Source organism: Symphalangus syndactylus, chromosome 23, assembly GCF_028878055.3.
Source record: "Symphalangus syndactylus isolate Jambi chromosome 23, NHGRI_mSymSyn1-v2.1_pri, whole genome shotgun sequence".
Classification (NCBI taxonomy): domain Eukaryota; kingdom Metazoa; phylum Chordata; class Mammalia; order Primates; family Hylobatidae; genus Symphalangus; species Symphalangus syndactylus.
The window spans coordinates 517557-533144 of NC_072445.2; positions in this window are offsets into that span (position 1 = coordinate 517557).

The following is a 15588-nucleotide window of genomic DNA, read 5'->3' on the forward strand; positions in this document are numbered from 1 at the left end:
AGGTTCAACTCTTTTAGTTGAACAAACAGAACAGAAAGAAGTTTCACACAATTCTTCTGTGTAGTTTTTATTTGTAGACGTTTTTTTCCCAATATAGGCCTCTTAGCGCTCAGAATGTCCAATTGCAGTTTCTACAGAAAGAGTGTTTCAGAACGGCTCAATAAAAAGTAAGGTTCAACTCTGTTAGTTGAATGCACAGAACAGAAAGAAGTTTCATACAATGCTTCTGTGTAGTTTATATTTGAACATATTCTTTTTTCCACTATTACCCACTTAGCGCTACGAATGTCCAGTTGCATTTTCTACAGACAGAGTGTTTCAAAACTGCTCAATGAATAGTATGGTTTAACTCTGTTAGCTGAATTCTCAGATCAGAAAGAAGTTTCACAGAATGCTTTTGTGTAGTTTATATTTGAATATATTTCTTTTTCCACTACTACGCTCTTAGCGCTCCAAATGTCCAGTTGCATTTTCTACAGAAAGAGTGTTCATATCTGCTCAATCAAAAGTATGGTTTAACTCTGTTAGCTGAATGCACAGATCAGAAAGAAATTTCACCGAGTGAGTCTGTGTAGTTTATATTTGAAGACATTCCTTTTTCCACTATTACCCTCTTAGCGCTCCGAATCTCCACTTGCATTTTCTACAAAAAGAGTGTTTCATAACTGCTCAATCAAAAATATGTTTTATCTCTGTTAACTGAATTTACAGATCAGAAATAAGTTTCACAGAATGCATCTGTGTAGTTTATATTTGAATATATTCCTTTTTCCACTACTACGCTCTTAGCGCTCCAAATGTCCAGTTGCATTTTCTACAGAAAGAGTGTTCAGATCTGCTCAATCAAAAGTATGGTTTAACTCTGTTAGCTGAATGCACAGATCAGAAAGAAATTTCACCGAGTGAGTCTGTGTAGTTTATATTTGAAGACATTCATTTTCCACTATTACCCTCTTAGCGCTCCGAATCTCCACTTGCATTTTCTACAGAAAGAGTGTTTCAGAACGGCTCAATCAAAACTAAGGTTCAACCCTTTTAGTTGAACAAACAGAACAGAAAGAAGTTTCACACAATTCTTCTGTGTAGTTTTTATTTGAAGATATTCTTTTTCCCAATGTAGGCCTCTTAGCGCTTAGCATGTCCAATTGCAGTTTCTACAGAAAGAGTGTTTCAGACCGGCTCAATCAAAAGTAAGGTTCAACTGTGTTAGTTGAATGCACAGAACAGAAAGAATTTTCACAGAATGCTACTGTGTAGTTTATATTTGAATATATTCCTTTTTCCACTATTACCCTCTTAGCGCTCCGAATGTCCACTTGCATTTTCTACAGAAAGAGTGTTCAGAACTGTGCAATCAAAAGTATGGTTTAACTCTGTTAGCTTAATGAACATATGAGAAATAAGTTTCACACAATGCTTCTGTGTAGTTTTTATTTGAAGATATTATTTTTCCCAATAGAGGCCTCTTAGCGCTCAGAATGTCCAATTGCAGTTTCTACAGAAAGAGTGTTTCAGAAAGGCTCAATCAAAAGTAAGGTTCAACTCTGTTAGTTGAATGCACAGAACAGAAAGAAGTTTCATACAATGCTTCTGTGTAGTTTATATTTGAATATATTCTTTTTTCCACTATTACCCACTTAGCGCTACGAATGTCCAGTTGCATTTTCTACAGACAGAGTGTTTCAAAACTGCTCAATCAAAAGTATGGTTTAACTCTGTTAGCTGAATGCTCAGATCAGAAAGAAGTTTCACAGAATGCTTCTGTGTAGTTTATATTTGAATATATTCCTTTTTCCACTACTACTCTCTTAGCGCTCCAAATGTCCAGTTGCATTTTCTACAGAAAGAGTGTTCAGATCTGCTAAATCAAAAGTATGGTTTAACTCTGTTAGCTGAATGCACAGATCAGAAAGAAGTTTCACAGAATGATTCTGTGTAGTTTATATTTGGAGACATTCCTTTTTCCACTATTACCCTCTTAGCGCTCCGAATCTCCAATTGCATTTTCTACAGAAAGAGTGTTTCAGAACGGCTCAATCAAAACTAAAGTTCAACTCTTTTAGTTGAACAAACAGAACAGAAATAAGTTTCACACAATTCTTCTGTGTAGTTTTTATTTGTAGACATTCTTTTTCCCAATATAGGCCTCTTAGCGCTCAGAATGTCCAATTGCAGTTTCTACAGAAAGAGTGTTTCAGAACGGCTCAATCAAAAATAAGGTTCAACTCTGTTAGTTGAATGCACAGAACAGAAAGAAGTTTCATACAATGCTTCTGTGTAGTTTATATTTGAACATATTCTTTTTTCCACTATTACCCACTTAGCGCTACGAACGTCCAGTTGCATTTTCTACAGACAGAGTGTTTCAAAACTGCTGAATCAAAAGTATGGCTTAACTCTGTTAGCTGAATGCTCAGATCAGAAAGAAGTTTCACAGAATGCTTCTGTGTAGTTTATATTTGGATATATTCCTTTTTCCACTACTACGCTCTTAGCGCTCCAAATGTCCAGTTGCATTTATTACAGAAAGAGTGTTCAGATCTGCTCAATCAAAAGTATGGTTTAACTCTGTTAGCTGAATGCACAGATCAGAAAGAAGTTTCAGCGAATGATTCTGTGTAGTTTATATTTGAAGACATTCCTTTTTCCACTATTTCCCTCTTAGCGCTCCGAATCTCCACTTGCATTTCCTACAAAAAGAGTGTTTCATAACTGCTCAATGAAAAATATGTTTTATCTCTGTTAACTGAATTTACAGATCAGAAATAAGTTTCACAGAATGCATCTGTGTAGTTTTTATTTGAAGATATTCTTTTTCCCAATGTAGGCCTCTTAGCGCTTAGCATGTCCAATTGCAGTTTCTACAGAAAGAGTGTTTCAGAACGGCTCAATCAAAAGTAAGGTTCAACTCTGTTAGTTGAATGCACAGAACAGAAAGAATTTTCACAGAATGCTACTGTGTAGTTTTATTTGAATATATTCCTTTTTCCACTATTACCCTCTTAGCGCTCCGAATGCCCACTTGCATTTTCTACAGAAAGAGTGTTCAGAACTGCGCAATCAAAAGTATGGTTTAACTCAGTTAGCTTAATGAACATATCAGAAATAAGTTTCACACAATGCTTCTGTGTAGTTTTTATTTGAAGATATTATTTTTCCCAATAGAGGCCTCTTAGCGCTCAGAATGTCCAATTGCAGTTTCTACAGAAAGAGTGTTTCAGAAAGGCTCAATCAAAAGTAAGGTTCAACTCTGTTAGTTGAATGCACAGAACAGAAAGAAGTTTCATACAATGCTTCTGTGTAGTTTATATTTGAACATATTCTTTTTTCCACTATTACCCACTTAGCGCTACGAATGTCCAGTTGCATTTTCTACAGACAGAGTGTTTCAAAACTGCTCAATCAAAAGTATGGTTTAACTCTGTTAGCTGAATGATCAGATCAGAAAGAAGTTTCACAGAATGCTTCTGTGTAGTTTATATTTGAATATATTCCTTTTTCCACTCCTACTCTCTTAGCGCTCCAAATGTCCAGTTGCATTTTCTACAGAAAGATTGTTCAGATCTGCTCAATCAAAAGTATGGTTTAACTCTGTTAGCTGAATGCACAGATCAGAATGAAGTTTCACAGAATGATTCTGTGTAGTTTATATTTGGAGACATTCCTTTTTCCACTATTACCCTCTTAGCGCTCCGAATCTCCACTTGCATTTTCTACAGAAAGAGTGTTTCAGAACGCCTCAATCAAAATTAAGGTTCAACTCTTTTAGTTGAACAAACAGAACAGAAAGAAGTTTCACACAATTCTTCTGTGTAGTTTTTATTTGTAGACGTTTTTTTCCCAATATAGGCCTCTTAGCGCTCAGAATGTCCAATTGCAGTTTCTACAGAAAGAGTGTTTCAGAACGGCTCAATAAAAAGTAAGGTTCAACTCTGTTAGTTGAATGCACAGAACAGAAAGAAGTTTCATACAATGCTTCTGTGTAGTTTATATTTGAACATATTCTTTTTTCCACTATTACCCACTTAGCGCTACGAATGTCCAGTTGCATTTTCTACAGACAGAGTGTTTCAAAACTGCTCAATGAATAGTATGGTTTAACTCTGTTAGCTGAATTCTCAGATCAGAAAGAAGTTTCACAGAATGCTTTTGTGTAGTTTATATTTGAATATATTTCTTTTTCCACTACTACGCTCTTAGCGCTCCAAATGTCCAGTTGAATTTTCTACAGAAAGAGTGTTCATATCTGCTCAATCAAAAGTATGGTTTAACTCTGTTAGCTGAATGCACAGATCAGAAAGAAATTTCCCCGAGTGAGTCTGTGTAGTTTATATTTGAAGACATTCCTTTTTCCACTATTACCCTCTTAGCGCTCCGAATCTCCACTTGCATTTTCTACAAAAAGAGTGTTTCATAACTGCTCAATCAAAAATATGTTTTATCTCTGTTAACTGAATTTACAGATCAGAAATAAGTTTCACAGAATGCATCTGTGTAGTTTATATTTGAATATATTCCTTTTTCCACTACTACGCTCTTAGCGCTCCAAATGTCCAGTTGCATTTTCTACAGAAAGAGTGTTCAGATCTGCTCAATCAAAAGTATGGTTTAACTCTGTTAGCTGAATGCACAGATCAGAAAGAAATTTCACCGAGTGAGTCTGTGTAGTTTATATTTGAAGACATTCATTTTCCACTATTACCCTCTTAGCGCTCCGAATCTCCACTTGCATTTTCTACAGAAAGAGTGTTTCAGAACGGCTCAATCAAAACTAAGGTTCAACCCTTTTAGTTGAACAAACAGAACAGAAAGAAGTTTCACACAATTCTTCTGTGTAGTTTTTATTTGAAGATATTCTTTTTCCCAATGTAGGCCTCTTAGCGCTTAGCATGTCCAATTGCAGTTTCTACAGAAAGAGTGTTTCAGACCGGCTCAATCAAAAGTAAGGTTCAACTGTGTTAGTTGAATGCACAGAACAGAAAGAATTTTCACAGAATGCTACTGTGTAGTTTATATTTGAATATATTCCTTTTTCCACTATTACCCTCTTAGCGCTCCGAATGTCCACTTGCATTTTCTACAGAAAGAGTGTTCAGAACTGTGCAATCAAAAGTATGGTTAAACTCTGTTAGCTTAATGAACATATGAGAAATAAGTTTCACACAATGCTTCTGTGTAGTTTTTATTTGAAGATATTATTTTTCCCAATAGAGGCCTCTTAGCGCTCAGAATGTCCAATTGCAGTTTCTACAGAAAGAGTGTTTCAGAAAGGCTCAATCAAAAGTAAGGTTCAACTCTGTTAGTTGAATGCACAGAACAGAAAGAAGTTTCATACAATGCTTCTGTGTAGTTTATATTTGAATATATTCTTTTTTCCACTATTACCCACTTAGCGCTACGAATGTCCAGTTGCATTTTCTACAGACAGAGTGTTTCAAAACTGCTCAATCAAAAGTATGGTTTAACTCTGTTAGCTGAATGCTCAGATCAGAAAGAAGTTTCACAGAATGCTTCTGTGTAGTTTATATTTGAATATATTCCTTTTTCCGCTACTACTCTCTTAGCGCTCCAAATGTCCAGTTGCATTTTCTACAGAAAGAGTGTTCAGATCTGCTAAATCAAAAGTATGGTTTAACTCTGTTAGCTGAATGCACAGATCAGAAAGAAGTTTCACAGAATGATTCTGTGTAGTTTATATTTGGAGACATTCCTTTTTCCACTATTACCCTCTTAGCGCTCCGAATCTCCAATTGCATTTTCTACAGAAAGAGTGTTTCAGAACGGCTCAATCAAAACTAAAGTTCAACTCTTTTAGTTGAACAAACAGAACAGAAAGAAGTTTCACACAATTCTTCTGTGTAGTTTTTATTTGTAGACATTCTTTTTCCCAATATAGGCCTCTTAGCGCTCAGAATGTCCAATTGCAGTTTCTACAGAAAGAGTGTTTCAGAACGGCTCAATCAAAAATAAGGTTCAACTCTGTTAGTTGAATGCACAGAACAGAAAGAAGTTTCATACAATGCTTCTGTGTAGTTTATATTTGAACATATTCTTTTTTCCACTATTACCCACTTAGCGCTACGAACGTCCAGTTGCATTTTCTACAGACAGAGTGTTTGAAAACTGCTGAATCAAAAGTATGGCTTAACTCTGTTAGCTGAATGCTCAGATCAGAAAGAAGTTTCACAGAATGCTTCTGTGTAGTTTATATTTGAATATATTCCTTTTTCCACTACTACGCTCTTAGCGCTCCAAATGTCCAGTTGCATTTTCTACAGAAAGAGTGTTCAGATCTGCTCAATCAAAAGTATGGTTTAACTCTGTTAGCTGAATGCACAGATCAGAAAGATGTTTCACCAAATGATTCTGTGTAGTTTATATTTGAAGACATTCCTTTTTCCACTATTACCCTCTTAGCGCTCCGAATCTCCACTTGCATTTTCTACAAAAAAAGTGTTTCATAACTGCTCAATGAAAAATCTGTTTTATCTCTGTTAACTGAATTTACAGATCAGAAATAAGTTTCACAGAATGCATCTGTGTAGTTTTTATTTGAAGATATTCTTTTTCCCAATGTAGGCCTCTTAGCGCTTAGCATGTCCAATTGCAGTTTCTACAGAAAGAGTGTTTCAGAACGGCTCAATCAAAAGTAAGGTTCAACTCTGTTAGTTGAATGCACAGAACAGAAAGAATTTTCACAGAATGCTACTGTGTAGTTTATATTTGAATATATTCCTTTTTCCACTATTACCCTCTTAGCGCTCCGAATGTCCACTTGCATTTTCTACAGAAAGAGTGTTCAGAACTGCGCAATCAAAAGTATGGTTTAACTCTCTTAGCTTAATGAACATATCAGAAATAAGTTTCACACAATGCTTCTGTGTAGTTTTTATTTGAAGATATTATTTTTCCCAATAGAGGCCTCTTAGCGCTCAGAATGTCCAATTGCAGTTTCTACAGAAAGAGTGTTTCAGAAAGGCTCAATCAAAAGTAAGGTTCAACTCTGTTAGTTGAAAGCACAGAACAGAAAGAAGTTTCATACAGTGCTTCTGTGTAGTTTATATTTGAATATATTCTTTTTTCCACTATTACCCACTTAGCGCTACGAATGTCAAGTTGCATTTTCTACAGACAGAGTGTTTCAAAACTGCTCAATCAAAAGTATGGTTTAACTCTGTTAGCTGAATGCTCAGATCAGAAAGAAGTTTCACAGAATGCTTCTGTGTAGTTTATATTTGAATATATTCCTTTTTCCACTACTACGCTCTTAGCGCTCCAAATGTCCAGTTGCATTTTCTACAGAAAGAGTGTTCAGATCTGCTCAATCAAAAATATGGTTTAACTCTGTTAGCTGAATGCACAGATCAGAAAGAAGTTTCTCCGAATGATTCTGTGTAGTTTATATTTGAAGATATTCCTTTTTCCACTATTACCCTCTTAGCGCTCCGAATCTCCACTTGCATTTTCTACAAAAAGAGTGTTTCATAACTGCTCAATCAAAAATATGTTTTATCTCTGTTAACTGAATTTACAGATCAGAAATAAGTTTCACAGAATGCATCTGTGTAATTTTTATTTGAAGATATTCTTTTTCCCAATGTAGGCCTCTTAGCGCTTAGCATGTCCAATTGCAGTTTCTGCAGAAAGAGTGTTTCAGAACGGCTCAATCAAAAGTAAGGTTCAACTCTGTTAGTTGAATGCACAGAACAGAAAGAATTTTCACAGAATGCTACTGTGTAGTTTATATTTGAATATATTCCTTTTTCCACTATTACCCTCTTAGCGCTCCGAATGTCCACTTGCATTTTCTACAGAAAGAGTGTTCAGAACTGTGCAATCAAAAGTATGGTTTAACTCTGTTAGCTTAATGAACATATGAGAAATATGTTTTACACAATGCTTCTGTGTAGTTTTTATTTGAAGATATTATTTTTCCCAATAGAGTCCTCTTAGCGCTCAGAATGTCCAATTGCAGTTTCTACAGAAAGAGTGTTTCAGAAAGGCTCAATCAAAAGTAAGGTTCAACTCTGTTAGTTGAATGCACAGAACAGAAAGAAGTTTCATACAGTGCTTCTGTGTAGTTTATATTTGAATATATTCTTTTTTCCACTATTACCCACTTAGCGCTACGAATGTCCAGTTGCATTTTCTACAGACAGAGTGTTTCAAAACTGCTCAATCAAAAGTATGGTTTAACTCTGTTAGCTGAATGCTCAGATCAGAAAGAAGTTTCACAGAATGCTTCTGTGTAGTTTATATTTGAATATATTCCTTTTTCCACTACTACTCTCTTAGCGCTCCAAATGTCCAGTTGCATTTTCTACAGAAAGAGTGTTCAGATCTGCTAAATCAAAAGTATGGTTTAACTCTGTTAGCTGAATGCACAGATCAGAAAGAAGTTTCACAGAATGATTCTGTGTAGTTTATATTTGGAGACATTCCTTTTTCCACTATTACCCTCTTAGCGCTCCGAATCTCCACTTGCATTTTCTACAGAAAGAGTGTTTCAGAATGGCTCAATCAAAACTAAAATTCAACTCTTTTAGTTGAACAAACAGAACAGAAAGAAGTTTCACACAATTCTTCTGTGTAGTTTCTATTTGTAGACATTCTTTTTCCCAATATAGGCCTCTTAGCGCTCAGAATGTCCAATTGCAGTTTCTACAGAAGGAGAGTTTCAGAACGGCTCAATCAAAAATAAGGTTCAACTCTGTTAGTTGAATGCACAGAACAGAAAGAAGTTTCATACAATGCTTCTGTGTAGTTTATATTTGAACATATTCTTTTTTCCACTATTACCCACTTAGCGCTACGAATGTCCAGTTGCATTTTCTACAGACAGAGTGTTTCAAAACTGCTCAATGAATAGTATGGTTTAACTCTGTTAGCTGAATTCTCAGATCAGAAAGAAGTTTCACAGAATGCTTCTGTGTAGTTTATATTTGAATATATTCCTTTTTCCACTACTACGCTCTTAGCGCTCCAAATGTCCAGTTGCATTTTCTACAGAAAGAGTGTTCAGATCTGCTCAATCAAAAGTATGGTTTAACTCTGTTAGCTGAATGCACAGATCAGAAAGAAATTTCACTGAGTGAGTCTGTGTAGTTTATATTTGAAGACATTCCTTTTTCCACTATTACCCTCTTAGCGCTCCGAATCTCCACTTGCATTTTCTACAAAAAGAGTGTTTCATAACTGCTCAATCAAAAATATGTTTTATCTCTGTTAACTGAATTTACAGATCAGAAATAAGTTTCACAGAATGCATCTGTGTAGTTTTTATTTGAAGATATTCTTTTTCCCAATGTAGGCCTCTTAGCGCATAGCATGTCCAATTGCAGTTTCTGCAGAAAGAGTGTTTCAGAACGGCTCAATCAAAAGTAAGGTTCAACTCTCTTAGTTGAATGCACAGAACAGAAAGAATTTTCACAGAATGCTACTGTGTAGTTTATATTTGAATATATTCCTTTTTCCACTATTACCCTCTTAGCGCTCCGAATGTCCACTTGCATTTTCTACAGAAAGTGTGTTCAGAACTGTGCAATCAAAAGTATGGTTTAACTCTGTTAGCTTAATGAACATATGAGAAATAAGTTTCACACAATGCTTCTGTGTAGTTTTTATTTGAAGATATTATTTTTCCCAATAGAGGACTCTTAGCGCTCAGAATGTCCAATTGCAGTTTCTACAGAAAGAGTGTTTCAGAAAGGCTCAATCAAAAGTAAGGTTCAACTCTGTTAGTTGAATGCACAGAACAGAAAGAAGTTTCATACAGTGCTTCTGTGTAGTTTATATTTGAATATATTCTTTTTTCCACTATTACCCACTTAGCGGTACGAATGTCCAGTTGCATTTTCTACAGAGAGAGTGTTTCAAAACTGCTCAATTAAAAGTATCGTTTAACTCTGTTAGCTGAATGCTCAGATCAGAAAGAAGTTTCACAGAATGCTTCTGTGTAGTTTATATTTGAATATATTCCTTTTTCCACTACTACTCTCTTTGCGCTCCAAATGTCCAGTTGCATTTTCTACAGAAAGAGTCTTCAGATCTGCTCAATCAAAAGTATGGTTTAACTCTGTTAGCTGAATGCACAGATCAGAAAGAAGTTTCACAGAATGATTCTGTGTAGTTTATATTTGGAGACATTCCTTTTTCCACTATTACCCTCTTAGCGCTCCGAATCTCCACTTGCATTTTCTACAGAAAGAGTGTTTCAGAACGGCTCAATCAAAACTAAAGTTCAACTCTTTTAGTTGATCAAACAGAACAGAAAGAAGTTTCACACAATTCTTCTGTGTAGTTTTTATTTGTAGACATTCTTTTTCCCAATATAGGCCTCTTAGCGCTCAGAATGTCCAATTGCAGTTTCTACAGAAAGAGTGTTTCAGAAAGGCTCAATCAAAAGTAAGGTTCAACTCTGTTAGTTGAATGCACAGAACAGAAAGAAGTTTCACAGAATGATTCTGTGTACTTTATATATGAACATATTCTTTTTTCCACTATTACCCACTTAGCGCTACGAATGTCCAGTTGCATTTTCTACAGACAGAGTGTTTCAAAACTGCTCAATCAAAAGTATGGTTTAACTCTGTTAGCTGAATGCTCAGATCAGAAAGAAGTTTCACAGAATGCTTCTGTGTAGTTTATATTTTAATATATTCCTTTTTCCACTACTACGCTCTTAGCGCTCCAAATGTCCAGTTGCATTTTCTACAGAAAGAGTGTTCAGATCTGCTCAATCAAAAGTATGGTTTAACTCTGTTAGCTGAATGCACAGTTCAGAAAGAAGTTTCACCGAATGATTCTGTGTAGTTTATATTTGAAGATATTCCTTTTTCCACTATTACCCTCTTAGCGCTCCGAATCTCCACTTGCATTTACTACAAAAAGAGTGTTTCATAACTGCTCAATCAAAAATATGTTTTATCTCTGTTAACTGAATTTACAGATCAGAAATAAGTTTCACAGAATGCATCTGTGTAGTTTTTATTTGAAGATATTCTTTTTCCCAATGTAGGCCTCTTAGCGCTTAGCATGTCCAATTGCAGTTTCTACAGAAAGAGTGTTTAAGAACGGCTCAATCAAAAATAAGGTTCAACTCTGTTAGCTGCATGCACAGAACACAAAGTGTTTTCACAGAATGCTACTGTGTAGTTTATATTTGAATATATTCCTTTTTCCACTATTACCCTCTTAGCGCTTCGAATGTCCACTTGCATTTTCTACAGAAAGAGTGTTCAGAACTGCGCAATCAAAAGTATGGTTTAACTCTGTTATCTTAATGAACATATCAGAAATAAGTTTCACACAATGCTTCTGTGTAGTTTTTATTTGAAGATATTATTTTTCCCAATAGAGGCCTCTTAGCGCTCAGAATGTCCAATTGCAGTTTCTACAGAAAGAGTGTTTCAGAAAGGCTCAATCAAAAGTAAGGTTCAACTCTGTTAGTTGAATGCACAGAACAGAAAGAAGTTTCATACAATGCTTCTGTGTAGTTTATATTTGAATATATTATTTTTTCCACTATTACCCACTTAGCGCTACGAATGTCCAGTTGCATTTTCTACAGACAGAGTGTTTCAAAACTGCTCAATCAAAAGTATGGTTTAACTCTGTTAGCTGAATTCTCAGATCAGAAAGAAGTTTCACAGAATGCTTCTGTGTAGTTTATATTTGAATATATTCCTTTTTCGACTACTACTCTCTTAGCGCTCCAAATGTCCAGTTGCATTTTCTACAGAAAGAGTGTTCAAATCTGCTCAATCAAAAGTATGGTTTAACTCTGTTAGCTGAATGCACAGATCAGAAAGAATTTTCACAGAATGATTCTGTGTAGTTTATATTTGGAGACATTCCTTTTTCCACTATTACCCTCTTAGCGCTCCGAATCTCCACTTGCATTTTCTACAGAAAGAGTGTTTCAGAACGGCTCAATCAAAACTAAGGTTCAACTCTTTTAGTTGAACAAACAGAACAGAAAGAAGTTTCACACAATTCTTCTGTGTAGTTTTTATTTGTAGACATTCTTTTTCCCAATATAGGCCTCTTAGCGCTCAAAATGTCCAATTGCAGTTTCTACAGAAAGAGTGTTTCAGAACGGCTCAATCAAAAGTAAGGTTCAACTCTGTTAGTTGAATGCACAGAACAGAAAGAAGTTTCACAGAATGCTTCTGTATAGTTTATATTTGAACATATTCTTTTTTCCACTATTACCCACTTAGCGCTACGAATGTCCAGTTGCATTTTCTACAGACAGAGTGTTTCAAAACTGCTCAATCAAAAGTATGGTTTAACTCTGTTAGCTGAATGCTCAGATCAGAAAGAAGTTTCACAGAATGCTTCTGTGTAGTTTATATTTGAATATATTCCTTTTTCCACTACTACGCTCTTAGCGCTCCAAATGTCCAGTTGCATTTTCTACAGAAAGAGTGTTCAGATCTGCTCAATCAAAAATATGGTTTAACTCTGTTAGCTGAATGCACAGATCAGAAAGAAATTTCACCGAATGATTCTGTGTAGTTTATATTTGAAGACATTCCTTTTTCCACTATTACCCTCTTAGCGCTCCGAATCTCCACTTGCATTTTCTACAAAAAGAGTGTTTCATAACTGCTCAATCAAAAATATGTTTTATCTCTGTTAACTGAATTTACAGATCAGAAATAAGTTTCACAGAATGCATCTGTGTAGTTTTTATTTGAAGATATTCTTTTTCTCAATGTAGGCCTCTTAGCGCTTAGCATGTCCAATTGCAGTTTCTACAGAAAGAGTGTTTCAGAACGGCTCAATCAAAAGTAAGGTTCAACTCTGTTAGCTGAATGCACAGAACAGAAAGAGTTTTCACAGAATGCTACTGTGTAGTTTATATTTGAATATATTCCTTTTTCCACTATTACCCTCTTAGCGCTCCGAATGTCCACTTGCATTTTCTACAGAAAGAGTGTTCAGAACTGCGCAATCAAATATATGGTTTAACTCTGTTAGCTTAATGAACGTATCAGAAATAAGTTTCACACAATGCTTCTGTGTAGTTTTTATTTGAAGATATTATTTTTCCCAATAGAGGCCTCTTCGCGCTCAGAATGTCCAATTGCATTTTCTACAGAAAGAGTGTTTCAGAACGGCTCAATCAAAAGTAAGGTTCAACTCTGTTAGTTGAATGCACAGAACAGAAAGAAGTTTCATACAATGCTTCTGTGTAGTTTATATTTGAACATATTCTTTTCTCCACTATTACCCACTTAGCGCTACGAATGTCCAGTTGCATTTTCTACAGACAGAGTGTTTCAAAACTGCTCAATCAAAAGTATGGTTTAACTCTGTTAGCTGAATGCTGAGATCAGAAAGAAGTTTCACAGAATGCTTCTGTGTAGTTTATATTTGAATATATTCCTTTTTCCACTACTACTCTCTTAGCGCTCCAAATGTCCAGTTGCATTTTCTACAGAAAGAGTGTTCAGATCTGCTGAATCAAAAGTATGGTTTAACACTGTTAGCTGAATGCACAGATCAGAAAGAAGTTTCACAGAATGATTCTGTGTAATTTATATTTGGAGACATTCCTTTTTCCACTCTTACCCTCTTAGCGCTCCGAATCTCCACTTGCATTTTCTACAGAAAGAGTGTTTCAGAACGGCTCAATCAAAACTAAAGTTCAACTCTTTTAGTTGAACAAACAGAACAGAAAGAAGTTTCACACAATTCTTCTGTGTAGTTTTTATTTGTAGACATTCTTTTTCCCAATATAGGCCTCTTAGCGCTCAGAATGTCCAATTGCAGTTTCTACAGAAAGAGTGTTTCAGAACGGCTCAATCAAAAGTAAGGTTCAACTCTGTTAGTTGAATGCACAGAACAGAAAGAAGTTTCACAGAATGCTTCTGTGTAGTTTATATTTGAACATATTCTTTTTTCCACTATTACCCACTTAGCGCTACGAATGTCCAGTTTCATTTTCTACAGACAGAGTGTTTCAAAACTGCTCAATCAAAAGTATGGTTTAACTCTGTTAGCTGAATGCTCAGATCAGAAAGAAGTTTCACAGAATGCTTCTGTATAGTTTATATTTGAATATATTCCTTTTTCCACTAATACGCTCTCCGCGCTCCAAATGTCCAGTTGCATTTTCTACAGAAAGAGTGTTCAGATCTGCTCAATCAAAAGTATGGCTTAACACTGTTAGCTGAATGCACAGATCAGAAAGAAGTTTCACCGAATGATTCTGTGTAGTTTATATTTGAAGACATTCCTTTTTCCACTATTACCCTCTTAGTGCTCCGAATCTCCACTTGCATTTTCTACAAAAAGAGTGTTTCATAACTGCTCAATCAAAAATATGTTTTATCTCTGTTAACTGAATTTACAGATCAGAAATAAGTTTCACAGAATGCATCTGTGTAGTTTTTATTTGAAGATATTCTTTTTCCCAATGTAGGCCTCTTAGCGCTTAGCATGTCCAATTGCTGTTTCTACAGAAAGAGTGTTTCAGAACGGCTCAATCAAAAGTGAGGTTCAACTCTGTTAGCTGAATGCACAGAACAGTAAGAGTTTTCACAGAATGCTACTGTGTTGTTTATATTTGCATATATTCCTTTTTCCACTATTACCCTCTTAGCGCTCCGAATGTCCACTTGCATTTTCTACAGAAAGTGTGTTCAGAACTGCGCAATCAAAAGTATGGTTTAACTCTGTTAGCTTAATGAACATATGAGAAATAAGTTTCACACAATGCTTCTGTGTAGTTTTTATTTGAAGATATTATTTTTCCCAATAGAGGCCTCTTAGCGCTCAGAGTGTCCAATTGCAGTTTCTACAGAAAGAGTGTTTCAGAAAGGCTCAATCAAAAGTAAGGTTCAACTCTGTTAGTTGAATGCACAGAACAGAAAGAAGTTTCATACAATGCTTCTGTGTAGTTTATATTTGAACATATTCTTTTCTCCACTATTACCCACTTAGCGCTACGAATGTCCAGTTGCATTTTCTACAAACAGAGTGTTTCAAAACTGCTCACTCAAAAGTATGGTTTAACTCTGTTAGCTGAATGCTCAGATCAGAAAGAAGATTCACAGAATGCTTCTGTGTAGTTTATATTTGAATATATTCCTTTTTCCACTACTACTCTCTTAGCGCTCCAAATGTCCAGTTGCATTTTCTACAGAAAGAGTGTTCAGATCTGCTGAATCAAAAGTATGGTTTAACTCTGTTAGCTGAATGCACAGATCAGAAAGAAGTTTCACAGAATGATTCTGTGTAGTTTATATTTGGAGACATTCCTTTTTCCACTATTACCCTCTTAGCGCTCCGAATTTCCACTTGCATTTTCTACAGAAAGAGTGTTTCAGAACGGCTCATTCAAAACTAAGGTTCAACTCTTTTAGTTGAACAAACAGAACAGAAAGAAGTTTCACACAATTCTTCTGTGTAGTTTTTATTTGTAGACATTCTTTTTCCCAATATAGGCCTCTTAGCGCTCAGAATGTCCAATTGCAGTTTCTACAGAAAGAGTGTTTCAGAACGGCTCAATCAAAAGTAAGGTTCAACTCTGTTAGTTGAATGCACAGAACAGAAAGAAGTTTCACAGAATGCTTCTGT